Source organism: Stomoxys calcitrans, chromosome 2 (assembly GCF_963082655.1).
Source record: "Stomoxys calcitrans chromosome 2, idStoCalc2.1, whole genome shotgun sequence".
In the NCBI taxonomy this organism is placed as follows: Eukaryota; Metazoa; Arthropoda; class Insecta; order Diptera; family Muscidae; genus Stomoxys; species Stomoxys calcitrans.
This window is the reverse complement of record NC_081553.1, coordinates 71,145,277-71,153,211: the sequence shown is the minus strand read 5'-3', so window position 1 is coordinate 71,153,211 and position 7,935 is coordinate 71,145,277. Positions and strand designations below refer to the sequence as shown.

Here is a 7,935-nt window from a genome sequence, read left to right as displayed (position 1 = left end):
TAAAAAATTAAAAAAAAAAAAAATAAGTTTCTTAAAATCGGTGACCGAGGTAAGTATGGCTATGGATGAATTTAGGCATATACAAAATTTTTGAGTTTTATAATGTCTTGATAATGGAATAAAAATTTACCTTTTTTGCTCAAATAACTTTGAGTTACAAGAAAGTTTGACTTCCAGATCTACAAATAGGTCATAATTCCTCTATATGTTAGTTGGCACATACTATCTTGCCTCGTTTCTTGTGTACGATACATTATTTGTTGAGGTTCTAATCATCGGGTATGCGTAGGGATAGGTTTGTACCGGGTAAATACCCAACGCTTGGGTAAATACCCAATAAATACTTATTTTGGGTATTTATAATTTTACAGATATCTTGGGTATAAAAAAATTGTCCAAACAATTTTTGATGATTTCGTATTCTTTGTATATAAACCTGACCTTCTGATCTCATAAAATTCATAAAATTTCAGTTATATATAGCCGCTATATAGACCGAACTTCAGACTTAAAGTCTTAAGGCAATAAATTGGTAATTTTTCATCTGATTTCGAAAAAAATTTGACACAGTGAGTTCTGGTAGACCCCTATCCATTTCTGCGTAGTGCGGCTCAGATCGGACAATATTTGGATATAGCTGCCCTATAGACCGACCACCCGATATAGGGTATTAAGGCCATAAAACATCCATTTATTACCCGAATTCGACGAAATTTGGCACAGTGTGTTCTGGTAAACCCCTACCTATTCCTGTCAAATGTGGTACAGATTGGACCATATTTGAATATAGCTGCTATATATCCCGATATAGTGTAATGAGTCTATAAAAGGAGAATTTTTCATCATATTCCGAGTTCCGGTACCCCTCTTAACCTATTTGTTGAATATCGTCCAGATTGGACCATATTTGGATATAACTGCCATATGGACCGATCTCCCGATATAGAGTATTGAGCATATAAAAGGAGAATTTTTCATTCGATTCGATAATGAAACTTGAAACGGTGAGTTTTGATAGACCTCTACACCTTTTGTCGAACATCGTCCAGATCGGACCATATTTGGATATAGCTGCCATATAGTCTGATCTGGACGATATTCAACAAACAAATTTAGAGGTCTATCAAAACGCACTGTTTCAAATTTCATTGAAATCGGATTAAAGATGCTCCTTTTATGGGCTAAATAATCTATTATCGGGATATCGGTTCATATGGCAGCTGTATCCAAATATGTTCCGATCTGGACGATGTTCCACATAAAGGTAAAGAGGTCTATCAAAACTCAATGTTTCAAATTTCATCCAAATCGAATGAAAAATGCTCCTTTTATGGCCACAATACTCTATATCGGGAGATCGGTTAGAATGGCAGCTATATCTAAATATGGTCCGATCTGGACAATGTTCCACACAAAGGTAAAGAGGTCTATCACAACTCAATGTTTCAAATTTCATTGAAATTGGATTAAAGATGCTCCTTTTATGGGCTCAATACTATATCGGGAGATCGGTCTATATGGCAGCTATATCCAAATATGTTTCAATCTGAACGATATTCAACAAACAGGTGTAGATGTCTATCAAAACGCACTGTTTCAAATTTCATTCAAATTGGATGAAAAATCCTCGTTTTATGGGCTAAATAATCTATAACGGGATATCAGTCCATATGACAGCTATATCCAAATATGGTCCGATCGGTCAATATGGCAGCTATATCCAAAAATGGTTAGATTTGGGCGATATTCAACAAAAAGTTTTAGAGGGCTATTGGAACTCGTAGTGCCGAATTTCATCACAATAGTATCAAAAATTCTCTTTTTATAGGCTCATTACACTATATGGGGTGATCGGTATATATGGCAGCTATATCCAAATATGGTCCAATCTGTACCCCATTTGACAGGAATGGGTAGGGGTCTACCAGAATACACTGTGCCAAATTTCATCTAGTTCGGGTAATAAATGGATCTTTTATGGCCACAATACCCTATATTGGGAGATCGGGTAGTCGGTCTATAGGGCAGCTATATCCAAATATAGTCCGAACTTCAACATACGTGTCAATTATGGTCTGATTCGGTCTATAGCCTGATACAGCTTCCATATAAACCGATCTTCCTATGTTACTTCTTGAGCCCCTTAAGGGCGCAATTTTTATTCGAATTGGCTGAAATTTTACACAACGACTTCTACTATGTTCTCCAACATTCTGTTCAATTATGGTCCGAATCGGACGATAACCTGTTTTTTTTTACTAGTTTCTTTGATTCTCTCCCACTGTGCGCTGTCTTGATGAGGATGAGGAGGAGACGATCGTACGCACGTACTGCACTACTCATGCCTACAGGTCTCGAGCTTTCCATACTAGAAGGCAGTTGTAACAAACCGGGGAACGGTTTGTTACGACGAGAGACTTTCAATACGCCGTCATGCATGCGCAGACGCAGATTACCAATTCTTAGCACTCCGCGAGTGAATACTTCAGTGTGTGTGGGTCAACACTCCGGAGAAGCACTCGCGTTGTGGCGTGATGGATAAGCACTTGCTCCATATTCTGTTCCTATATTTTCTTTTCATGTCTCGTCATGTTCCTCTCTCCCTTTCGGATCAGAGCAGAAGGGGGCAGTGTTTTTCATCACCAAATGTTTCAGTAAGTCTTCCTTTTACCTTTTCTCCTTTTTCCTTTCCAGGATGTCACAATGGGCCAGACTGGCCTCTAAGTGAACTCACCTTACGGGATGGGCTACCCATTTAACCTAAACCTACACTTAGAACTAATTGCACTTAGACTTTCAATAAGGTTATAAAATAGACATCACTCATACGTTTCTATGTCCATTTAATGTGAAATTGCTCATACGTACCCAAGACCATTGCATATTTTCAGGTGGCACTTAGACGCTTCACAATTTTCAGAAATGTGTGAAGTCTCAATTTTAAAATTATTAAATTATAAAAATCAAAATTCTTTTTTGTTTTAAAAATTTTAAACTTTCATTAAATCAGTTTAGGAAGAATATACTGAAAAAGATTAAAACTCCCATAAAAAAGATATAGAATCTTGACAAAATTCATAATAATATAATTTTTAATATTATTTGAACTATATTAATCGAACACATAGTAATTTAAAACCAACCCTCTCATGGCAAGACCATCTGTTAAAAGGATGTTCAGAAAAAAATACAAACATGTCAATCTGGCAACATTGTAGAAGAAACAGCTTATTAATAAATTGTTGATTTATATTTCGAAAATAGCAATACACAAATACACCTTTAGTATGTGCTAAATGGAAACAGGGAAAGCTTAAAAGATATAACCACACACACACACACACACACACAAGAAAAAGCACTAGAATGAACAAAAGAAGAAGAATAAGGATAAGAATACAGAAGAGAATAATATTTACCATCTCGCAAACCAAAGAATACAACCATGGATGTTCAAAATGAAGACACATATCCATGAACACACACACACACATTCAAAAAAATTCCCCCGGAGTTAGGTGACAGGAGAATGGACGACATTAAACCATCAAAGAACAAGTGGTATAACGGTAAAATGACAAGAGTGTTAAACTGGGAATATGTAAAAGAGAATGAGAGTGAGAGAGCGAATTGCGCTCCATAACTTTTTAACAGTCAAAAAATCCCGTTTGTCGTTTTTATGACGAAGAACAAGAGTAGGAAATAGTGTTACCTTCAAAATACATGTTTTCTACGCAAATCAAACATTCATGAGATTCTCTGTGAAAACAAAACCAGGTATTGATGAAATTGTCAATCAAAATCAATTGTTCTATGAACAAAAAGAAAAATCGACAATTTTGTTGCAATTTTGAATTTGTTTCGAAATTTTAGTTTAAAAAGAATTCAAATTTCCTAAAAATCCAATATCGATAAATTTTTTAAAAAGATTTCTGCATTCTTTAAAATTTCACATTTCTCCAAAAATCCCACAAAAGTCTGAAATATTTTGTGTGAAATACAATTTTAAACGAAATTTTTTCCCAAGATTGAATTTTCAAGTAAACTTCTCAAAAATCATAAATTTTCTTAAGATAATGTGTTTTTATACCCACCACCATAGGATGGCGGTATACTAACCTAGTCATTCTTTAGAAATAGAGATCTGCTACCCCAAAAATGCAAATTTTGCCCATAAACATTCCACTAAGGAACAGGGGCAAACTTCTCTCATATCAATGAGTGCAGTCCGATTCAAATTTAAACTAAATGATAAGGGACCTCCTTTTTATAGCCGAGTTCGAACGGCGTGCCGCTGTGCGACACCTCTTTGGAGAGAAGTTTTACATGGCATAGTACCTCACAAATGTTGCCAGCATTAGAAGGAGAAAACCACCGCTGAAAATTTTTTTGATGGTCTCGCCAGGATTCGAACCCAGGCGTTCAGCGTCATAGGCGGTCATGCTAACCTCTGCGCTACAGTGGCCTCTGCTACCCCATAAATATATTCTGGGTCGTCTCAACATTTTGAATCTATCTAAACATGTTCCGTCTGTCGATGATAGCGTTCGAACGCGTAAAGCTAGCCGCTTGAAATTTTGCATTGATACTTCTTATTGATGTAGGTCATTGGGAATTACAAATGGGTCATATCGGTTCACATTTGAATATAGCCCCCATATAAACCGATACCCCGTTTTGAATTTTTGGGCCCCTAAAAGCCTCAATTTTCATCCGATTGGGCTGAACTTTGGAACAAAGACTTGCGTTACGACTTCCAGTATCAATATTGTATGTATGATCCAAATCGGTCCATAAACAGATATAGCCCCCATATAAACCGAACCCCGGTTTTGATTTCTTAAGCCCCCAGAAGCCTCAATTTTCATCAGATTTGGCTGAAATTTGGAACAAAGACTTGTATTATGACTTCCAACATCCACGCCAAGTTCGATCCTTATCGGTCTATAAACTGATTTAGCCCCATATAAATCGATCCCGGATTTGACTTCTTGAGCCTCTTTCTTTACTTTAATTGGCTATGACAGAACATTTGTTCCACTAGTCGAACGTAGAGTAGCATTCTCGATCTTCTGCGCTCATTCTAAAATCTCTGACACCAAGTTTCGAGGTGTCTCTCAACACTTGATCTTTCTATCGGGCTTTTGGACTTCCTTGTTTGCGTTGGTACCCCTGTTTGCCTTCAAATGACTTCTTTGCTGGAGCTTCTTCATCCATTCCAACAAAGTAGCCGTTGAATTTTGATACGTGTAACTATGCTATCGTCGTCATATGTCTCATACAGTTCGTGGTTCATATGACGCCTATATTCTCCATTAACGCAAGCTGGTCCATATATTTTACAAAGAATCTTTTTTTCAAATACTCTAAGCACTGCCTCAACCGCTTTCACAAGTACCCATGCCTCAGAACCATATAACAACACGGGTGGTATCAGTGTCTTGTATGGTGTAATCTTCGACTGTCGAGAGGTGGGCTTGTTTTTAAACTGCTTACTTAATCCAAAGCAGCATCTGTTTGCTAGTATTATTCTTCGCTTTGTCTCAAAACTGGTGTCATTCGTTTCGGTTACGGCGTCGCCGAGGTAGATAAAGTTACTGACTATCTCAAAGTTGTGGTTCCCAACTTTCTCCATTTTCTTTATCTGTAAATTGGTTGTGCAAGGCTTTTTGGGAGATGAAACCATCCATTTCGTCTTATCTCCATTTACTGCTAGACCCATTTTCACTAACTCTCTTTCGATTCTTTCAAAGGCTGCAGTTACTACTTCCGGTGACCGATCAATGATATCGATGTCGTCGGCATAAGCGAGTAGCATGTGTTCTCTTGTGATTAGTGTGCCATATCTATTCACCTCTGCATCTCGTATAATCTTCTCCAGCAGGATATTAAAGAGATCACACGATAGGCTCTCTCCTTGTCTGAAACCTCGTTTGGCATTAAATGGTTCGGAGAGATTATTTCCTATTCTTACTGTGGAATGAGTATCAGCAAGTGTCATCTTGCAGAGTCTTATTAATTTTGTAGAGATACCAAACTCCGACATGGCTTGAAATACCTTTGAACGTAAAGGGGTATCGAAAGCGGCTTTGTAGTTAACAAAGAGATGGTAGAAGTTGATTTGTGCTTCTAGGGTCTTTTCCAGAATTTGGAGCAGTGTGAATATCTGGTCCAGGGTGGATTTACCAGTTCTAAAGCTGCATTGATAGGACCCAATTATCTCATTGACTTTAGGTTTTAATCTTTCACACAGTACGCTCGAGAGTATGCGATGGGAATGACTTATTCTTTTGTAGTTGGCACATTTTGTCTTGTCTCTTTCTTGTCTACGGGACATAGTATGCTGAGGTTCCAATTATCGGGTATGCGTTCTTCTAGCCAGATTGCTCAGATAAGGCATACACCTTATCTTGAGCCCCTAGAAGACTCAATTTTCATCATATTTAGCTGAAATTTGGAACAAAGACGTGTGGTGTGACTTCCAACGTACATGTCAAGAACGATCCTATTCGGTCTATAAACTGATATAGCCACCATATAAACAGATTCCCGTATTTGACTTCTTAGGTCCCTAGAAGCCTCAATTTCTATCCGAAGATTTGTATAATGACTTCCAACACCAATGCCGTGTATAATGCGAATCGGTCTATAAACAGATATGGCCCATATAAACCCATATTAATTCATTTTACATTAATTTATTTTATATTAATTTATTATTTTATTTTATTTTATATTATTTTATTTAATTTTATTTATTGATAAGGGGCCTCCTTTTTATAGCCGAGTCCGAACGGCGTGCCGCTGTGCGTCACCTCTTTGGAGAGAAGTTTTACATGGCATAGTACCTCAGCATTAGAAGGGGAAAATCACCGCTGAAATTTTTTTTCTGGTGGTCTCGCAAGGATTCGAACCCAGGAGTTCAGCATCATAGGCGGACATGCTGACCTCTGCGCTACGGTGGCCTCCATTTTTTTTATCTTCACTTTATTTTATTTTATATTATTTTAATTTATTATATTTTCTTATTTTATTTTTTACTCTATTTGGCAACACTGATAAGGAACTCTTTTTGGGTATGAGTATATTTGTAAGCTCTGAGCACAAATGACAACAAACACACATCTCTATCACGACGACTACTACTACCTCAATGAAGAAAATTTCCCCCAATTATTGTTCTTCTAGCCAGAGTTTCTTTTTTTTTTTGTTGGTTTAACTGAGAGGGGGAACAAAATTTACAGGAAATTTTTACGTTGTGCCATTGGAGAGTATGTTTTTGGGTATACAATGTGAGTGTGTGTGTGTGTTTTCATCATCATCAGTTCGGCTGGCGAGAACTTTTTGCCAGATTCTGAGCGCATACGAATCCGAACCACCACGGAAAGCAGTAGGTGCTCTGCTACGTTTGACAGGGCACAAAACTTTAAAAAATATATACATACATATATACACATATAAAATCTCTATATAAAATATATATAGAAAAAATACAAGATTAATGAAAAAAACTAATTAAATATGTTATAGTTTAATAAAGCATACAAAATATTTATAACAAAAAAGAGATAACCCAGTAATTACACAAGCAAAGAAAAGTGAAACAAGAAGTTTTTAAGTTCAAACAAAACGAAATGAAAAAAAGTTCTATAATGCAAACGAGAAAAATGTAATATAACAAAATTTTCTTCATTTTTTTTCCTACTGCTGCTTCAAACCACCACAAGTGTGTGTGTGGACCTGTGTGTGATTGTGTTTGTGTGTGTGTGCGTACATGCGTATGTGTACATTACAATGTGTGTACTGGGTGCCTGTGGATGTTCACTGGCTGATTCGTTCATTGGACCGAATTCTGTGTTTGTGTGTGCGTGTCCCTGTATGTGTATAGAAATAAGTCAAAGGAAAGTTTTTTCTTCTTGTGCATAAAAATTTTTC

The 7,935-nt window shown here is 36.9% G+C and overlaps 1 protein-coding gene across 9 annotated transcripts in view; it reads left to right on the top strand.

The window, feature by feature from the left end:
• Positions 1–7,382: 7,382 nt before the first annotated feature.
• LOC106086741 (diacylglycerol kinase theta) overlaps positions 7,383–7,935 on the top strand; it is a 121,468-nt gene continuing 120,915 nt past the window's right edge. For all 9 annotated transcript variants that reach the window (XM_059364060.1, XM_059364058.1, XM_059364062.1 and 6 more), the window contains exon 1: positions 7,383–7,669. The gene's annotated coding sequence lies outside the window, so the exon portion shown is untranslated. The remainder of the gene's footprint in view (positions 7,670–7,935) is intronic.